This window comes from Phyllobates terribilis, unplaced genomic scaffold, assembly GCF_046119375.1.
Source record: "Phyllobates terribilis strain yellow unplaced genomic scaffold, ASM4611937v1 Scaffold_8__6_contigs__length_399053987, whole genome shotgun sequence".
NCBI lineage: Eukaryota > Metazoa > Chordata > Amphibia > Anura > Dendrobatidae > Phyllobates > Phyllobates terribilis.
In genome coordinates this window covers 186,748,809-186,769,750 of record NW_027362768.1, presented here as the reverse complement: position 1 = coordinate 186,769,750, position 20,942 = coordinate 186,748,809, and the positions used below count along the sequence as shown (strand labels likewise).

The following is a 20,942-nucleotide window of genomic DNA, read 5'->3' as shown; positions in this document are numbered from 1 at the left end:
CTGGCCAGTCTGAGCAATGCGATGCAATCGTCGTCCATGTTATACGGCGGTCTGACTGTGCCCTAAATCTGGCCATCATGGTCCATATATCGGCCATGTATTACGCTTGTGTGAACTTGGACTAAATGGCAGATAATTAGGCCTCGCCATCTGTGAGCATTATCAAATTGTTTGCCCATCGTCCCTCTACCACCATCATAACGGTCACTATAGAAGGTCATTAATTACGAGCACGGCATGCTCGAATTCAGACTTATGTTAAACGTCATTTGTTGGTGACATGTCGCCTTTAAAAAAAAAAAAAAGAAAAAGAAATTGACTTTGAAAAGAAAACCATACGGATCTCAGCGATTCTATTAAATTTTGTGCGGCCATCATTTCCTCATAGGGTGCAAATTTTCCATGCAGTTTACATGCTGAGTGCGAAAAAAATCATTATTTCATAAAAAAAAAAAAAAGTGCCAAAAGAGTCAATTTAAACAATGTCGCAAGTATATTTTCGCTGGAAGCAAATACGTTAATGTGATTTCTGAACAAAAGGCCCGAGCTGCTGAGCCGCGGCGCAGACGGAGTCACTGAACATTTCCAAATTATCCCCAAACCGCACAATACAAATGCAAATTATTCCCAAAAATCGTGTGTGTCAGTGAAACCGGGGACTTTGTAGTTTTAATGCGGTCACGTGTCTTATCCTAGATTGCACCCGCCGCCCTCCTCCGGCAGCAGAGCCGCTCTCCAGCTCCGCGCCACCCTGCGCCGTGTTGACAGTCACCAACTGACTAATTATAGATGGTTGCACGAGACAAATCAATTAGCGGCGACGTTCTGTGGGATTACACACATGTTTGTGAGAAAATACAACATGGGATAAGCGGCCTCGTGTTCTCACCCCTCGGCGACAAGCTCTGCGCCGTCACAATTTCACAGCGGGCTAGAAAAATGCTTCTGATAAGCAGCAGAAGTGACTGCGGAGCAAGGACGCCGAGAAGAGACGCGATTAACCCTAAACGGAGCGCGACGCTGCAAACTATGCGACGGGACGGAAACATTCCAATAATCCGGCGACTTATAGTCTGGAAATCAATGCAGGATTGGACAATTAAAGGCCTAAAAAAATCAAAATCCCTTTCCGAAATTTTAAAAAGAATCAGACATTTAGCCATTGTTTGATTTGGAAATTGACATCCCCCCCTTTTTTTGTCTGGAGGACCCTTTGAAATTTATCAAAATTGGTGCAAAAGAAAAACAGAGCAGTTTCCAATGGCAACCAATCAGGAGGCTTGTTTCATTTTTCAAAGGGCCTCTGTAAGATGAGAGCTGCAATCTGATTGGTTGCTATGGGCAACTGCTTCACTCTTCCTTTAGGCCTAGTTTTATGGTTCTGCCATTGTGTTGATGAGGGCTGAGTACCTGGCACGACGTCCACAGCCTCTATCTTGGAGTCCTAAGTTTCTGTCAGATTTGATGCCAAATAAAAGTCTTCAAAATCTGAGGGGTAGCAGATCCCTGCTAAAATCCATCAGGTAACTACAATAAAAGCGCATCTATTTGTGTTTTTTTGTGGTAGTTTGGCAGCAAAATGGCAAAACTGTGATTAAATACCACTGCCACTGTGTGTGAATAGTGACATATTTCAGTCCAGTATAAGAAATATTTACATAAGCGCAGCCCCGAAAAACACAAAAAATCCACATAAGGTTCTGCTCGAGAGAATCAGTGATGCAGTTTTTGGCGTTTTTTACTTTACGTGCTCACCTGTAAAACACGCAACTAAAACCCACATTGCAAAATTATAGCAAATCAGTTACATTGTTTGCTTGTTTTCTCGCCAAGCCATAAAAACAGACTGTGTTTTTCATCAGACCCCTGAATCAGTTTGTCTTCCATTTTTGATCCGTTTGTCCGTTCTTTCCCTCCGTGTGCATCTGTTTTGGAAGTTAATGGAGGTTTCCCAAGCTTTTCCCAGCAACCAGTCAGTGCAAAACAGACCGTGTTAGGATGCAACATGGATGACAACTGTGTGACATCAGTTGGTTTCTGTTTGCAGACCTATTTAGGCCGGTTTCACACGTCCGGATATTTCCGGTACCGGAGATATCCGTGTCCCGTGTGTCCGAGTGTGTCACACGTGTGCCACCCGTGTGCTGCATCAGGATCACACGGACCAGTGCCTGGGAATCAGTGTACAGTTAGTGCTGTTCCCAAGCGCCGGGTGCTGAACACTGCCCTCATCATGGTTCCTGCCAGCGCTGCAATCACCACCAGCAGGGACAATGATGAGGGTAGTGGTAGTCTGCTCCCGCAGTGTCCCCACCTGTAAAAATAAAAATAAAATAATAAAATCCATATACTCACCTCTCCTAGGTGTACCCCGCTGTAATCCTCTGACGCCGAGGAGCCAGGGAGAATGAGCCGCTCCGGAGCTGCAGCTCAGGAGCGGTGTCCTGTCATTCATTGAGCACAGCTCCGGAGCCGCTCATTCTCCCCGGCATCAGTGGTCAAAGGATTACAGCGGGGGACATCTCTGGACAGGTGAGTATATGGATTTTATTATTTTATTCTTATTTTTACAAGTGGGGACACTGTGGGAGCAGACACTACTACCCTCATCATTGTCACTGCTGGCGCTGATCGCAGCGCCGGCAGGGAACCATGATGCCCTAGGGCAGTGTTCAGCACCCGGAGCTTGGGTACAACGTTCCCTGTACTGCTAAATCGTAGATTTGAATGGGTCTGCGTGTGTCAGCGTCTCCGGTATATGTGAAAACTGTCACCACTCGTACCGGAGATACTGTCGTGTGAAAGAGCCCTTACTCTGATTTTCACACACCACATTATGACATGTCTCCGTTTCTTTATATGGACCGTCGGTCAACAAGAAAAAGTTGACATAGGCAGAAGAGAGAGTGCAAAATCATCCATTTCTGACATTGGCCCCAATTCACTATTTGCATTCTTTTAAGTCACTTCTCTTTTTTTGCTTAATGGAATTTATAGCTTTTTTTTTTTTTTTTTTTTGCACCAAATCCTTCAAAATGACTAATGTGGTTCATGAATTTTGCGAGAAGTAAAAAATTGTTTTTAACTTTGGTGACTTCTAAGCAAAAAAAAATCGTACATTTCACAAAATGACGTAAAAAAAAAAAAAAAAAAGTCGAAAAGTTTTCTGGCGTTCATAAAATTAATCTGGAGTACATCTGCAACAAATTTTGAGATTTTTTAAAAAAAAAATAATCACAAGATCAATCAGCTGAAAACAAGAAATAACGCCCATAATGGTAAACATGAAAAAAAAAAAGGTAGAACACTTATAAGATAGACTTGAAAATCAGGCGAAAAATAGCAGAAACTAGATAAAAAAAAAAAAAGGTTCAAAAGCAATAATGAATCAGCCTCATAGAATATAATGCGCCTGTCTGAAAAACACCGATAGCACACGTACGATAAAAAATGGAGGCTGAGCGCGGTTTTTGATGTGTTTCTACCGCGGTGTCCAAAAAGGATTTTTGTCATTGTGACTTCCCAGCTTCCACGATTGCGGGGATACTTGTCTTGTGCCTTCTTACCCCTAGTAACTGTTTTGGGTACAATGTGATTCTTATTGAAGGGATCGTCACCCAGCTTTCCCAGTCTCCTGTACGGTAAATCTCCAACCGGGGAACGCATCCCACACAAAGGAGGAGTTTTCTTATCCTTGCGGCGCCTTATCCTTGCGGCGCTCGGAGCTTTTATCTCCGCCTCTCTGTCAGTGGTTAATAATTGCAATCCACAGGTGACCTTTCCAGTAAGTGATGCGAGGAACGCTGTGCGTGCGAGCTCCAATTCGCTGCTAGACATTACTGGATGTTGTGAGTCACACAAATTACCCGGTACACAGGGGAGCCGCTCTGCCGCTCTACATATGCATGTCCCCGGCCGCCACTGTGCCGTGACATCAGCCACATTTGCATGTACAAAGAGAAAAGTCCCAGACTGGAGATCACAGGAAGAGACTGCACAATCTGAACAGCCTTTATCGTATGCTCATGTCTATATGGATGTAGCAGAGCCAAGTTTCCAAGCACATCATCACGATATCATATTGTGCAAGTTATTTTATTTTTTTTGTATGGCGGCACATAGAGTCTCTACGGCTTCGTACTACAATGGCACAGGAATGCTGAATGCCGCCATATGGTGCAACACACATTACCATAAAAGAATGCTCTTTGGAGAAAATAACTCTTGAAATATGGCATCCGATAGAACATAGAAGAGACGTAAGGAAACCATACACCGCCATATGGTGCACCACACTCTACCACAGAAACAATGCCCTTAGGAGAAAATGCCTCTGAAATATGGCATCCGATGAAACATGGCAGAGCCATACGGCAATCATATGCCACTATATGGCGCGCCACACAAAACCAGAGAAACAATGCTTTTTGGAGAAAATAACTCTGAAATATTTTATCCCATGAAACATAGCAGGGCCATAAGGAAACTATATGCTGCCATATAGTGCAATGCATGCATTCTACCATAAAAACAAATGCTTTTTGGTGAAAATACCTCCGTAATATGGCATTGCCCTACAGGGTATTTAGGTCTCTATATGCTGCCACATCGTGCACCTTATTCTCACATAAAAACAATGCCTTATGAAATCAGAGGTATGAGGGAGTACAGTATGGCACCATAAAAGGAGTACAGTGTGGCACCACAGATTAATACTCATTATACGGTCATATGCATGAGGCTGAGACCCCCCCTTTAGAAGGGTGTTCCTTATGTGATTAAAGCTTAAAAGGATTGTCCAGGACTTATTAATTCATGGCCTATCCTTAGGCCATCAATATCATATTGGTGGAGATTCACAACATCCGGCACCTGCACCGATCAGCTGATACCAGATTCCAAAGTGCAAAGTGTATGGAGTTGGTACAACACAGCGCCGTTCACGGTTTTGGGGCCGTTCTAGGTACTGCAGCTCAGCTGCTATTGAAAAATGTAATCAGAGTTGCAGTATCAAGAATGGCCACACGGTGTACGGTGAAGTATTGTCCCAGCTCTGTACACTCTGTATATCCTGCTGCTGCAAACAGCTGATCAGTCCTGAACCACTCCTTTAATCAGTGTATAATCAATCGTTACCCTCTTTACTAATGTATTTTGTGTTTCCATCGTTCACCATTTGTAATATCTCTGCTTGCTGTGTAGGTTACAGAAATTAAAGAAGTCGTAGTTTTTTTTAATGTTTTATTATTTATTTATTTTTTTAGCACAGTGCAATTTCTTCATTTATAAGCATTCATCTAACACATACAGTACATGCGATCACAGTATCAGCGCCACTGCAACATTCCCACATCTAGTAAATGACAGAACCTCTGGTAAGGAGTAATTAGCTCCTGATAAGTATTCTCTGCTTGCTGTCAGTGAATGGGAACATTCCTAGAGCATGAAAACTTAGACCTAATAAGTCCTGACATGAGGCACAGAAAATCCCAGTATTTTGCATTTAGACATAAGAATTTTCAAACCCTCTGAATTGTAAAGTGCAAAAGAATTATGTTGGCGCTATAGAAACAAAAATTATTATTATTATTATTATTATTATTATTATTAACACCCCCCTAAGTTTCAGATACCTTACTAGGGAATGCTAAAGAGGGTCAGGGCCCATCATCCAGGACCCTCAACAATAGGAGTAGCTAAAGGAGGACCTGCCATGTTCATGCATTCCACAGACAGAGTAATACTTAATTTGACCTGTGGGAGTGCTGTAGAAAAAAAAATACACTTGTTGCAGAGTTCGATCATAGATTACGGCTGATCACTAATCTCACAATAGTAAAACATCTTGTGATCGGCCTTTAACCAAAGGAACCTTCTAACAGCTAGAAATGTAGGGCTCCAATGTGGGCAAGCCCTTTAAGAAGGGACTGACCAAAGAGGAATGATTTTGTGGTGTTTCCGCTGTGCACAGAGCTTGCATTTTGCTCTAGTGATTACTATAAAAGAATTGCAGATAATGTCCCGAGCCAGAGTCTCACTTTAAAGCCACGGCCCCACTATGGCTGCGTGCCCACGTAGCGTTTTTCAAGCATTTACGCTGCGGAATTTCCGCAGCGTAAACGCTTGTTAAACGCTAGGTAATCCGCTCCCCATGGTCCCCAAGGGGATTCCGCAAGTTCTATGCCCACGCTGCGGATTTTTCCGCAGCGTTTATGCTGCGTTCAAAAATCCGCAGCATGTTCATTAATTTTGCGTTTCCGCAAGCGGAATTGCCTTGTGCAATGCATTAAAAACGCAAGGCAATTCCGCATGTCGAAAACGCGCGATGAGCGCGCGATAAACGTGCAATAAACGCGTGCGGAATTCCGCATGCGTTTTTCCGGGAGAGGACATGCGGAAATGAAGCAGAAATTTTCTGCTTCATTTCCGCAACGTGGGCACATAGCCTATCAGTATTCGTTCAGTATTCGGTCAGTATTTTTTCTCAGGAGTGGGAGACAAAACCAGGAGAGGAACAATCAGAGAAAAGGTAGAATAGAAACAAGTCACCAATTCTGTATTTATCACCCACTCCTGGTTTTGGCTCCCACTCCTGAGAAAAAATACTGACCAAATACTGATAATAGGGCCATGGCCTAAAGGGATACTCCACCTAGACATATCATTCACAGTGTGGTCATGACACTGGCTCCTTTCCATGCCTTGACGTTAGTACATTCATGTTGTCAGGCAGAGGCGCTTATTTCCTTGAGATATGAGGCACGAGGTACATCATGCTATCATTAAGCATCAGTAATACTATAATTCCAAGATATGTTACAGTTTGCATGCAGTTACACTCTATAATAAATATTTGTTGCTCAAAAACTCCCAAAAACTACAACTCCCAGCATGCCCTAACAACATATGATGTCTAAGCCAATGTCTGTTTTGGTGTAGGAGGGGGAAGGTTTTGCAGCCGTGCCACGCTTGTTATTACTGTCATCTGAGAGCAGCCATAGGGCCTTGTGTCGCGACTTATATCTACGACGTGTTATTTTAGGTGCCCATGTTAAAGAAGTCAAGTGCAAAGTATATAGGGGTTTTTTTTCTGGATGGGTTTCTGCATAGAAAAGAGTAGTCAAAAGTGCAGTGCATTATGGGAGCTCAACTAAGCTTCTTAGAGAAGGCGGGGGTCAGCAAATATTTTTTGTATTTTTTTTTAGATTTTTCTCATTTTTTGGAGTTCCGCAAAATCTTGATTACTAATACCTCTCAAATACCTCAGTTACTATAGACCGCAACATCTAAATGGTTAAACAGCCGGGATAAGAGTTATCTCTGATCCACACCGGTGCAGCAGAATGGATCAGAGATAAATCTGGATATCTGTTCTTGCAGTGGACGGATGTAAGCAATGTACGAAGGAGAACCCTGCAGCTCCTTACATTGATTAGATCGGTGGCTGTTCTGGGTGTCAGATCCCCACTGATCTCATATTAATGACCTATATACTATAGTCCTGGACAATCCCTTCAAGGGGGATCTCCAGTTGGATTTACCAAATTTACACATTTCGCATAACTAACAAGCAAATAAACCCTTTCCTTCTCTCAAAGTCCCCTGACAAATGAGATCTGAAATCCCAATTTTTGCTATGAGTTTCCTCCATTTTTTTGTGTTAGTTTTGAGATAAAAAATGCAATAGGCCTCGTTGCCCATAGTAACTAATCACAGCGCAGCTTCCATCTTCTCAGAGCTCCTCAAGAAATGAAAGCTGTGCTCTGATTGGTTGCTAGGGACAACGAGGCCTGTATGTTCCTGCCAGATAAATGAAGCCAGATTTATTGATGAGAATATACAATTTTGAGAAAATTTGTGGCAATATTTTCTCAAAAAAAAACACATGTAAAAAGTGTCACCTCTAAAGAGATGGAGCTTAGATCAAATTAATTAAGGGAAAATGGTGTCAATTTCTGGTGTAAATGTTTTAGTATAATAAGGCGCCTGTCGAAGTAAACATGGCCCATGGTGAGATGTCACTGGCAGGAGACGAGTTTTCCTTTAACATAATTACATTCCCGTTTTATCTCTCCTCAGATGATCTATATCTGAAGCGCATTTATTAATGTAATAATATCTCCATCTCGTTGCTTAATTGTCTGTAATTTGCCAAATTTAACGTTCGATAAAACATAATATCCCAGTATTACTGTCACCCACCTGACCCGAAAATCTTCTCGGATCTCTTAAAAAAAAAAATAGTCCCGTCACATTAATTACTAAATGGGCTGTGTGCGCACTTCCCGGTCTCCGAGAGACGCGGTAATTTTGTTTAATTAGCAGTGAAAGCCAATGTTTCCAAAGTTCATTAGTAAAATAAAAAATAAAGCTTGTTTGGAATGGCGGATTTACCAGGCAGTAAGACTCCTGACAGAAGAAAAGCAATTAGCAAAGAACAGCCGGTAATAGACGAGCGAAAGGGTAATGTGTCACGGGAAGGAGCCGAGCTGTCAGAAGACTTCTCAAGTCGGAATGGTTTCAATAACTGGCGATAAAGCGCACACGCATCTGGTGTATGGCGCTAAACATTTTTTTATCACACGCGGAATTTTTCTCAGGTCTCATCTGTTCTCTTCCCATTAACTCCCGATTCGTTTGATCAGCCATAAAGTCTGGAGAACTTCAAAAGTCTCGTAAAAAGAAAAAAAAAAAAAAAAGTCTTCACACTAGATATCCCGTTCTCCATATAAACACTCCGGCCCTCCATAATAAGAGGGAAACTTTCCACACCAGCACTCCGACTCTCCAAACCACCAGTCCCGCTCTCCAAAAAAGCAGTCCCGCTCTCCACAACAACAATCCGGCGCTGCTAATGAGAAGTCCGATCCTCCACACTAGCAAGGTGACTCTCCATATCAACAATCCGGCCGTCCATAACAGAACTCCAGCACTCCAAGCCAACATGCCGGCCGTCCACATGAGAAGACCGGCCGTCCATAACAAGAGTCCGGCACGCCACACCAACAAAACCGCACTCCAAACCAGCAAGATGATGCTCCACATCAGCAAGCCCGCACTCCACAACAGCTCCTCCAAGTCATGCACTTCACTAACATCTTCAGGGAAGGGTGAAGGCACGTTCTAAAACACACATAAAAAGAAGACAACGAATGGTCATTATCAGGAATGGCAACGGGAACAGATAAAAAAATATCTCCTAGCTCTTATGAGCATGCATGCAAGCCATGATATCACCTTCTACATATTCATACTTTTTAATGCAGTGTTTTTTCATGCAAAAATGCTGCAACTATGTGTTAATACAGTGAACTTTTTTTTTTTAGTACAGAGTTTAGTTACTTTTAGGCTATGTTCACACTGAGATTTTCAGGTTTTGTTTTTAGTGTATCAAGTTCCAAAATCTTCTTCAAAACTGCTTAAAAAATCCACCTGGTTGGAAAAAAAAAATGAACATCACTTCTTTTAAACGGATTTGGATGGAATCCTCAAAAATATAGGGACTGCCAAATCAAGAGGCTGCAAAAAAAAAAGAACACTTTCAGGAACAAAAGTTTTCCACAAACCATTTATAATCATCTTAGAAAAAGAAAAAAATTCTCCAAAAACTCCCCCCCCAAAACAGCATTTTTGTAAAACATTTTCCGCTTCAAAAAACTTGTGATTTTTCAATGCCACAAGAAACTCTGTGTGAACATAGCCTCAATTTGTAAAGAGTTTTAAAAGAGGTTTTTTTTTCCTGAAGTTTTCTTTGCAACCTTTTCTCTTCAAACTATTTTTTATTAATTGTTGATCGCTTAGTTTGGAGCATATTCCATCAGGATCTGCTTCAAAGTGACATGCATTTTCTTTTCTCCACAAAGCATTTTTCTAAATCTTTTCAGTAAAAAAAAATCTCCTATGAACAGTAAAAGTGGATTTCCCAGATTAACAGTTTTTATTTTTTTCTTGGGGGGGAAAGGGGGTGGAAATATTTTTAAAATACAGCAGGTTCTGAGGCTATGTTTACACAAAGCCTCTTCTTCAAAACCGGTTCAGAAAAGAAAAACTTCTCCAAAACAATTATCCAAAAGAGGAGGATTTACTGAACGGCTCACAAAACTCCATGTGAACATAGTCTTAGGTTGAAATTTTTTCATGTGTTTTCCCATAGGCTTCTCAAAGAGAATTTAAAAAGGCAAGTAAACATATGTCTATACAAAAAATTATACCCAATGGCTTTTATGAAACTCATGGTATTTCTTACAGGTCACAAAAATGCTGGAAAAATTACACAAGGAAGCCCCATTAGGTTAACTTATGTCTGATTTAAACGTCCAATTTTTCTTGCACAAAAGGGGGTCTTTTTCATCAGAGTGCTGGATACAATCTTCAGCAAATTTTTGCTTCATGTGGCCTTCAGTTTTTTATTTCCCCCCCAAAAAAATCCAATGATCTGAATGTGAGTAGGAGTCATGACACGGGTCAAAAATGTCCATGCCTCCATGTTTTTTTGGGGACATTTGGTCTGTAATGAAACAGTTACGTGTGAACAGCCTCATAGACTACAATGGATATGTGTTCTATCCATGAGAAACACGAATAGAACGTGTACGTGAAAAACTGATGTCTGAATTAAGCCTTATATACTTTATTAGAGCTAACTGAGAAGGTCTGATCTCATCCATTGCTGTATTATTATTATTATTATTATTATTATCATTGCTGTATATGTATCATCCAATTTTTGCACATACAGAAAAAAAACTTCTGGAAACTGCTTCATGAAATACGGTCAGCATATGGATGCCATCATGTGCTTGTCCTTTATCTTTTCACTGACCCATTTGGTAGATAAAACGGACTAATGTAGGACATGCCACCATTCTTTTGAGCGAACCATCTGCATCCGCAAAAAACCCTGACAGCAGATGGACGACAAACACTGAAAAAGGCCTAAATGATCAGTAGAGGGTGACAACCACTAATGGCAGCCCAGTGGTCAAGCGTTGGGAAAACCACAGGGGCGGTTGACCCGGGACCCAATTTCTATGGTGGGGCAAAATTTTGAACCTTGATTGTCAAATGACCCAGCAGAACTTGCGCTAGGAAATCTCCACTACACTGAGTGATGCCGGAGAGTAGCATAATGAGGTGAGGTGAGCATCCCAGTTGCTGCCTATGCAGAGCGCAACATCTGATGACAAACTCATTGCGACTGCTGCGCTCTGTATAAACAGAGATCAATGTGACAGAGCAAGTCAGCAATGAATCTGTTAAAATTATAATCAATCTTAAGTTTTACACACTTTTTCCAACCTTATTTTTGGGTTAGGGTTAAGGCTTGGAATTGGATTAGGGAAATAAAAAAATTGCATAAAAAAAGCACACAAAATACAATAAAAAAAAATGGTCCATGGGTTAGGGGATGTAAAATACTTGCCCGGATGATGGCATTACTGTATTTATAGGAGCGCTCATCTATGTGCAGGTCCTGCCCTTGGGTCCTCGTAATGCCTCTGCACTTACAAACCCGTCACCCGTCTCTGTCTTTCTGCAGTATTATCCCATGGACCGGAGGACCGGGCTCTACTAGCGGAGTGGTTTATTTCTACTGGAGATTTTTTTCCATTTTGGGGATGATTACTGTACCCCCTGGGGCAGGACATGCAGAATTCTTGCCATTCTGGATTTAAATATTTAATTTCTATATTTCTGTATTCATATGAATAAAATGTTATCCCCGATATTTCATACATTTTATATGTATGAGTATTTAGAAAGTAGCTGAACCTATAAAGTAAGCGCCGGTCCACACAGTCGAATCTTACAGCGTCTCCACATTAAAAGGAAAAGATGACTTGGTTAAAGCCGTTATGGCAGACTGGATATCGAAACGCGTACTGTAATCTGTAGTGAAATCCCTAGTGCTTCACCTGTCAGCCGCCACATGAAGATTTAGTGCGCGCGGTTAAAAATTAATTCCGGACTCTATTAGGCGCAGTATTTCCTGGGCTGACCGACGAATGCTTCATTTGTGTATGTTATTTACCGGCCAAATTTTCTTAAACTTAATCTCCATCCTGCCAATAACGGAACGCAGAACAGCTTCACGTCTACTTCTCCATCCAAATTGGAATCTAGGAAATGTGCAGGAAAGCAAAAATATGGACGATTGAAGCGACGCAAAAAAACTGCAGCAGGAGATGTTCTTTAACTTTTATTTGGGCTTTACCTGGAGTAAATGCCGCTGTTCTCCTCAATCTGACGTTTGCTGTTTGTTCTGAAGAATCACAATCAGTCATTTTCACCGCACAATGAACGACGTAAAAAACAAACCTCAAAACAGATGGCGAAATTAGGTTTTTTTTTTCACCATTTCATCACACTTGGAATTTTTTTTTTCGCCACCTTATATTGTAGAGTGAATGGTGTAAGTCAAAGCTTTAAGTCACAAAAAACAAACCTCATACGGAAGGGGCGACAGAAAAGTAAAAAAAAAAAGTTAGAAGAAAGTTGGAAGAAAGGGAGGAAAAAATGAAAAAGAGTGAAAAATAAAAAAAAATGTCCACAACAGGAAGGAGTTTAAAAAACTATTGCAGGAGGACGAGACCGCCACTGATGCAACTGTGCTTATACCATGATTGCTCATCTTTCCATTTACCTTCACTTGCTTTTTATCTGACCTGCAAATCCATGTTCATCCTGAGCCTTCTGGTTCATGAATACAATATTAAAACTGCAGTGAAGACTGATACCTGCTATACAAGCAGTGCTAACTGTGGCGCTGGTGATGGTGAATGATCGCCCTTGTTTCTTTTTCACTCAGCTCATAACTTAATTTTGCGATGTCTTAATCGCGCCATTTTCGCTGCAGTCTTAAACAATGCCGTGCAGATTAAAAGAAATTATTTATCTGACGGCTCCCATTTTCTCCAGGCGATTTTTCAATTGCATCTCCTGGTTATCTTCAGATGCCGGCATTATAGATTAAAATTGCATTTCCCAGGAACAGGAATAAATTGAAGTGGAATAAAAAAAAATAATAATAATAATGTGTCTTCATCTACGCCAATCACGGCTGAATAAATAGAAAAATACTGGCAGAGGGGAACTACAAATCCCAGCAGAAAATACTTGATTATTGTATGCCACATTGACACCAGTGTCCAGAAATCCCAATGATTTCATGTAGACTGACTTTGAGACAGTCCATCTTCCTACAAGAACTTGTTTTATGATTTCTGTTTGCAGTCAGTGAATGGAACCATTCTTGTTTCCATTCAAAAGCTGGTAATGTGATTTTACATCTCAACAACACCTTTGTGACGATCACTGCAGGTACAGCAACGTACCTGCCATCCACAGCCATACAGTTAACTGTAGCTGTGACTAAAGGCAGGGGCGGAACTACCGCCCGTGCAGCCCGTTCATTGAACGGGGGCCCCGAGGGAGAGGGGGCCCCTCCAGCCTCCAGCAGGGCCGCCATCAGGGCATGACTGTCCTGACTCCAGTATGGGGCCTCCCTCTTGTGCGTCTCTCTCCTCATGGGGCCCCCGGCCCCATGCTAAGCGCCGGGTCCGGGACAACTCAGCGCTGCGCTGCTGCGGCAGCGCCTTCATGATTCCCCTGACTTCCGGTCATGTGATGGCGCCGTCACATGGCCGGAAGTCAGGAGAACCTGGTGTCAGCGATTTGGACGAGCGCCAGGATTCTGCAGGGATCGCATGGGGGTAAGTATAACAAGTTTTATTTTTTTTTAAATACAATTAACTAGGAGTGGGGGAGATGAGAGATGCACATGGGGGGGGGAGATGAAAGATGCACATGGGGGGGAGATGAGAGATGCACATGGGGGGGAGATGAGAGAGGTGCACATGTGGGGGGGGAGATGAGAGATGCACATGTGGGGGGGGAGATGAGAGATGCACATGTGGGGGGGGATGAGAGACGCACATGTGGGGGGGGTGAGAGAGCACATGTGGGGGGGGAGATGAGACGCACATGGGGGGGGAGATGAGAGATGCACATGTGGGGGGGGTGAGAGATGCACATGTGGGGGGGGGTGAGAGATGCACATGTGGGGGGGGAGATGAGAGATGCACATGTGGGGGGGGTGAGAGAGGTGCACATGTGGTGGAGGGGGATGAGAGAGGTGCACATGTGGGGGGGGAGATGAGAGATGCACATGTCGGGGGGGAGATGAGAGATGCACATGTGGGGGGGGAGATGAGAGATGCACATGTGGGGGGGGGAGATGAGAGATGCACATGTGGGGGGGGGGGTGAGAGCTGCACATGTGGGGGGGAGATGAGAGATGCACATGTGGGGGGGGGAGATGAGAGATGCACATGTGGGAGGGAGATGAGAGATGCACATGTGGTGGAGGGGGATGAGAGAGGTGCACATGTGGTGGAGGGGGATGAGAGAGGTGCACATGTGGGGGAGGGGGATGAGAGAGGTGCACATGGGGGGGATGAGAGCTGCACATGGGGGGAGATGAGAGCTGCACATGGGGGGGGGGTTTGAGAGCTGCACATGGGGGGGGGTTTGAGAGCTTGCCATGGGGGGGTTTGAGAGCTGCACATGGGGGGGGGGTGAGAGCTGCACATGGGGGAATTGGGAGTAGGGGGATAATGAGCTGCACATAATGAATGTGGGGGAGAGTAAATGATGATGGGGTGGGGAGAGCACGGACATGATATAATGAATTGGGGCAGGGGGTTGCATGTAAATAATGAATGCGGGGAGCAGGAAGTATAGAGTAGGGGGCGTTGCGGATGCAGGAGTGTAACTGGTAACAAATTGGCGGAAAGAGTAGAGGTTCTAATTAAATTATATATTAAGTGCCTATTTAAAGTTAATGGGGGCACCGTGGTGGATTACAATTTATATTTGGAATGGTAGGTTGCATAATAACTAACCATATATTGATGGTGGATGCACGTCTGTATTCAGCTGCGTAATGTAGAAGTTGGAGAATGTGCTCTAGATAACTGTGTTATTTTATGCAGAGACGAGTCCTGGCTGGAAGACGTGATGGCGGTCTGTGCTGGATGAAGGAGAAAAGCGTAGCTGAAGGACTTCACCTAGAGACGTCACCAGTGAGTCAATGTATTACATGTACACTTACACTATATACTATGTACTGGGCTCCTGTGTATAATGTCACTGGTGATCACTGTATTACCTGTACACTATATACAGAGCTCCTGTGTATAATGTCACTGGTGATCACTGTATTACCTGTACACTGACACTATATACAGAGCTCCTGTGTATAATGTCACTGGTGATCACTAGATTACCTGGACACTTACATTATACATACCATGTATAGAGCTCCCATGTATAATGACACTTATGGTAATATTAGTAATGTGGTGGTAATATTAGTAATGTGGTGGTAATATGTGGTCTGGTCATGGTGTGGCAGTTTTTCTCCCTTCTGTGTGGTATTATTCGGTCACTATGTTGTGGTAATATGTGGTCTGGTCATGATGTGGCGGTATTCCCTGTATGTGGTATTATTAATCATTTTAAAAAAAAATGTATATGACACATTCCCTTAAAGAAAACTAAATAAAAATATATCTAAAAAGAGTATTGGATATTTTAAGAAAATTTTAATAGGTTAGAGTAGGGCCCGGCCAGAAGAGTCTACCTTATCGTGGTGGCGGCTTTAAAAATCTTTTGGCCAAAATAAAAGCTGCTGTCTATGTATGTGGCGCCGTCACATGGCCGAACATGGGGGGGGGGTGAGAGATGCACATGGGGGGGGTGAGAGATGCACATGGGGGGGGTGAGAGATGCACATGGGGGGGGGTGAGAGATGCACATGGGGGGGTGAGAGATGCACATGGGGGGGATGAGAGATGCACATGGGGGGGATGAGAGATGCACATGGGGGGGATGAGAGATGCACATGGGGGGATGAGAGATGCACGGGGGGGTGAGCTGCACATGGGGGGGATGAGAGCTGCACATGGGGGGTGAGAGATGCACATGGGGGGGTTATGTTTACATAACTTTGTTGCCTTATGAAGGGAGGGGGGGGGCCCAAAAATTTCTTGCACAGGGGCCCACTACAGTCTGTGTCCGCCCCTGACTAAAGGACAAAGGTGGCATTATTTAATAGCTAAGCCAGCCCCCTTCTTTGTCCATGCATGGGTCTGAACATGACGATACAGTCAGGTTTTGGAAGTGGAGCTGCTGGGACTGGTGCAAATATCTGGAGATCGAGGCACCTTTGGAAATGTTGGTATACAGTTAGATCCAAAAATATTTTGACAGTGACACAAGTTTTGGCATTTTAGCTCTTTACCGAAACATATTCCAGATCCAGTTCTATAATCAATATGGGCTTAAAGTGACGACCCTCAGCTTTAATTTGAGGTTATATACATCTTAATTGGAGGAAGGGTTAAGGAATTACAGCTCTTTAATATGGAGCTGCCTCTTTTCAAAGGGACTAAAAGTAATTGGACAATTATCTCAAAAGCTCTTTAATAGGCTGCATGGGCTTTTCCCTCGTTAATCCATCATAAATTAAGCAGGTAAAAGGTCTGGAGCTGATTCCAGGTGTAGCATTTGCATTTGGAAGCTGTTGCTGTGAACCCACAACATGCGGTCAAAAGATCTCTCAATGGAAGAGAAACAGACCATCATTAGGCTGAAAAAAAAAGAAGAAATCAGTCAGAGAGATAGCAAAAATGTTAGGAGTGGCCAAATCAACAGTTTGGTACATTCTGCAAAAAGAAGAAAAAAAAAAAAGAGCACACTTGTGAGCTTGGAAACTCGAAAAGGTCTGGACGTCCACGGAAGACAACAGTGGTGGATGATCGCACAATCATAGAAAGACCGGATTAGACTCTGCCAAAAACATCTAAAGAAGCCGCCCAGTTCTGGAAAAGCAAAACTGAGATCAACCTGTACTAGAATGATGGGAAGAAGAAAATCTGGAGAAGGCTTGGAGCGGCTCCTGATCCTCGGCACATCCTGCGTAACACATGGTGGAAAAGATGTGATGGCGCGGGCATGCATGGCTTCCAATGTCAGGGGGTCCCTAGTGGTTATTGATGATGTGACTGAAGACAGAAACAGCTGGGTGAATCCTGTGTGTACAGGGCTGAAGTGTACAAGGATTCTCTACAAAGTATTGAACATTTATTTATGCTAAAATTAATTTGTCCAATTACTTTTGAGCCCCTGATACGAGGAGGCTTTGTAGGAAAATGGCTGCAATTCCTAAACATTCCCCTGGAATATTTTTGTTAAACCCCTTTAATTAAAGGTGAAAGTCTCCACTTGAATTCCATCTCAGTTGTTTCATTTCAATAAAAACAAACAAACAGTGACCTGCAGAGCTGAAATCACAAAGATTCGGGCACTGGCGAAACATTTCTGGACCTAACTGTATTAGTAGGTTTTATCAAAGACTGTTTACGAAGCCTAATTTCTCTCCTTTTCTTCGACCGGTAACTCTCCCTCGTGTCTGAGTGCTTGGATAATACTTGCTGAATTCTAGTTTGCAAATGTTGCGAAAAAGTATTTTTTGGGCACTTTTAGTAAGTTCTACAGTTATATGAAAAAGTTTGGGCACCCCTTTTAATCTTAAGCTTAATGTTTTATAAAAATTGGTGTTTTTTCAACAGCTATTTCAGTTTGATATATGTAATAACTGTTGGACACAGTAATGCTTCTGCCTTGAAATGAGGTTTATTGTACTAACAGAAAATGTGCAATCTGCATTCAAACAAAATTTCACAGGTGCATAAGTATGGGCACCTCACCAGAAAAGTGACATTAATATTTAGTAAATCCTCCTTTTGCAAAAATAACAGCCTCTAGTCGCTTCCTGTAGCTTTTAATGATTTCCTGGATCCTGGATGAAGGTACTTTTGACCATTCCTCCTTACAAAACAATTCCAGTTCAGTTAAGTTTGATGGTCGCCGAGCATGGACAGCCCTCTTCAAATGATCCCACAGATGTTCAATGATATTCAGGTCTGGGGACTGGGGTGGCCATTCCAGAACATTGTAATTGTTCCTCTGCATGAATGCCTGAGTAGATTTGGAGCGGTGTTTTGGATCATTGTCTTGCTGAAAGATCCATCCCCTGCGTAACTTCAACTTTATCACTGATTCTTGAACATTATTGTCAAGAATCTGCTGAAACTGAGTGGAATCCATGCGTCCCTCAACTTTAACAAGATTCCCAGTGCCGGCATTGGCCACACAGCCCCAAAGCATGATGGAACCTCCACCAAATTTTACTGTGGGTAGCAAGTGTTTTTCTTGGAATACTGTGTTATTTTGCCGCCATGCATAACGCCTTTTTGTATGACCAAACAACTCAATTTTGGTTTCATCAGTCCACAGGACCTTCTTCCAAAAAGAAATTGGCTTCTCCAAATGTGCTTTTGCATACCTCAGCCAACTCTGTTTGGGGCGTGCTTGCAGAAACGGCTTCTTTCGCATCACTCTCCCATACAGCTTCTCCTTGTGCAAAGTGCGCTGTATAGTTGACCGATGCACAGTGACACCATCTGCAGCAAGTTGATGCTGCAGCTCTCTGGAGGTGGTCTGAGGATTGTCCTTGACTGATCTCACCATTCTTCTTCTCTGCCTTTCTGATGTTTTTCTTGGCCTCCCACTTCTAGCCTTAACAAGAACTGTCCCTGTGTTCTTCCATTTCCTTACTATGTTCCTCACAGTGGAAACTGACAGGTTAAATCTCTGAGACCGCTTTTTGTATCCTTCACCTGAACAACTATGTTGAATAATCTTTGTTTTCAGATCATTTGGCAGCTGTTTTTAGGAGCCCATGATGGCACTCTTCAGAGGAGATTCAAACAGGAGAACAACTTGCAAGTGGCCACTTTAAGTAGCTTTTCTCATGATTGCATACACCTGGCTATGAAGTTCAAAGCTCAATGAGGTTACAAAACCAAAAAAAGTGCTTTAGTAAGTCAGTAAAAAGTAGGTAGGAGTATTTAAAACAAGAAAATGATAAGGGTGCCCATACTTATGCACCTGTCAAATTTTGTTTGAATGCAGATTGCACATTTTCTGTTAGTACAATAAACCTCATTTCAAGGCAGAAACATTACTGTGTCCAACAGTTATTACATATATCAAACTGAAATAGCTGTTGCAAAAACACCAATTTTTATAAAACATTAAGCATAAGATTAATAGGGGTGCCCAAACTTTTTCATATGACTGTATATACTTAGTTTAGGACCAGAATTTAAGAGAACTTTTTTCTTTTAACAGAACAATCTGTGATTAATAACGGACATCCTTTCTCTCGAGTCTTCCTTCAGAGTAGTGAATCCGTCCTCTCCTCGCAATTGGCCCCGTTCCCGCGACCTCTTTGCTCCGTATTTGTACGTTCCGGTCCCCTTGCACTGAGGGGGCTTTCATGTACACTGAACCTTTTAATGGAGAATTTTCAGAGGGCGCACAGGAGAAGTGATGGCTGCCGGGGGCAAGGCAGAGCAGCAGCACCTGAGAGACCGGCATGTTATTTCGGAGCCGACTGGGCGACCTACTTTCCCCTCTCACTTCTCCAGGCTCATAAATTCGGAGATGTGAAGTGACAGGATGTCTCCGGATTCATGGCTCTGCACCACCGCATCGCACCTGAGACCTTGGTAATTCTTCTATTCAAGGACCGGCCCACAAATGAGTCTTAGATACTTGTCCAACGTGAATATGCGGAGAATTTACAGATGAGACAACATAGATGAGATGTAAACCCCTCTACCCTGGCACTTTAGTTGTCATTTTAGGGGCAAGACAAAAAAAAATTACAATTACGAAAGTGTGAACAAAGCCTATGAGTATCTCTGGGCCCCTCTTCTTAGAGCTATAACCGTCGTTATATACAGTCCATAGAGTTCTATCAGTTCTTGTATTTTTGCGCTACGGCCTGGTACTTCTTATCATTACACTTTTGATGTTCATATAACTTTCTAAACTTTGTATTTTTTTTTTTTTTTCAGAAACAAAATGAGAAAAAAACAGTAATTCTGCTACTTGTTTATTGCTCGATTAATATTATAATATTTTATCAGCTCGGACAGTTACACAAGTGGAGATACGATACCAAAGAGGTGCATTGTATTATGTTTTAGATTTCATTATTATTCTTTGGAAAAGAGCGGGGCTGATATGAACTTTTTTTAATTTATTGTTATTTATTTTTACGTTTTATGGGTCTCCTTATGAAACAAACCTTTGTACAATATATGGTAATGGTGTAACATTGCCATGTATTGTAAAATTATCAGTCACCTTCCCTTATTTCCAACCATTTAAATGTCCTGCCTAAACCTGCCGTGAAGCCATCACCTGAATGTCCGTGACCAGATCCTGAGGTTCCTCAGATTCACCACTCTTACAGTAAAGAAGCCTGGAGATCTCCAGATGGAAGGGGATACCTCCTTGTTATCTGTTGGGGTTTTACATGACACAATTTTTAACCTCTTGTCTATTTTTATAAATGTATGTGTTGTTGCACTTTTGTGGGTTCCAACGGTGCTTGCATCCAAACCCCCCGTAAAACGTGATTAGGACGTATGCGCCGACGGGGCCATAGATTATAATGGTGCTGGCAGAGCGAACGTGGGCTCATTTTAGATGCAGTCTACTACATAGGCGTAGATGGTAATAATACTTCCCCGTGTCATTACAGCCAAAGCTAACAGACAATTCTCCATTCTCCTCCTTCTTCTTGACCTGTCCTCTGCTTTCCATACAGTTGACCACTGCCTCCTACTACAGATCCTCTCTTCCTTTGGAGTCAAAGACCTTGCCCTATCCTGGATCTCCTCATACCTTTCTAACTGCACATTTAGCGTCTCCCACTCCCACGCTACCTCCTCACCTTGCCCCCTCTCTGTTGGAGTCCCTCAAGGCTCTGTCCTAGGACGCCTACTCTTCTCAATCTATACCCT

At 42.7% G+C, this 20,942-nt stretch overlaps 1 protein-coding gene and 1 long non-coding RNA gene across 3 annotated transcripts in view; one reads left to right on the top strand and one right to left on the bottom strand.

The window, feature by feature from the left end:
• Positions 1-20,942, bottom strand: part of ST6GALNAC3 (ST6 N-acetylgalactosaminide alpha-2,6-sialyltransferase 3) — a 466,380-nt gene that overhangs the window by 379,906 nt on the left and 65,532 nt on the right. The gene's annotated exons all lie outside the window — the stretch shown is intronic.
• Positions 13,600-20,417, top strand: LOC141157089 (uncharacterized). Its single transcript, XR_012247743.1, has 3 exons — positions 13,600-13,712; positions 14,994-15,083; positions 19,258-20,417. It is a non-coding gene; the product is annotated as an uncharacterized lncRNA (long non-coding RNA).